Here is a 570-nt window from a genome sequence, read left to right as displayed (position 1 = left end):
CAAAATTCAAGAAAGTGTAACTTAGTCAAAAATGATCGTATCGAGATGATCAAAAAAGCATTTTACAGCTTGAAATCTCTAGTTTCCAAATCGATACTTAAGAAAACGATCCTACTGATCTTTCATGGAATTACACGGATAGAAAAGGAGACCCGACGAATCTCAAAATTTTTTACGAACTTCGACAAGTTCCATGGCGCGAATAAAAAATTGCAAATGCAGTTTACAGCTTTCGAAAGAGTGAATCTTTACCTTCAATTTGCTTTTTTTAGCGTTGTACGATTTTTTTTCACCGAGTTATTCAACATTAAAGGAAAAAAAGGTTCCTTTTTGCTTCAATGTTGAATAACTCGGTGAAAAAAAATCGTACAACGCTCAACAAAAAAGCAAATTGAAGGTAAAGATTCACTCTTTTGAAAGCAGTAAACTGCATTTGCAATTTTTATCGCGCCATGAAACTTGTCGAAGTTCGTAAAAAAATTTTAGATTTGTCGGGTCTCCTTTTCTATCCGTGTAATTCCATGAAAGATCAATAGGATCGTTTTCTCAAGTAGCGATTTGGAAAGTAGA

This window comes from Wasmannia auropunctata, unplaced genomic scaffold, assembly GCF_000956235.1.
Source record: "Wasmannia auropunctata unplaced genomic scaffold, wasmannia.A_1.0 LD336078.1, whole genome shotgun sequence".
In the NCBI taxonomy this organism is placed as follows: domain Eukaryota; kingdom Metazoa; phylum Arthropoda; class Insecta; order Hymenoptera; family Formicidae; genus Wasmannia; species Wasmannia auropunctata.
This window is presented reverse-complemented; position numbering follows the sequence as displayed.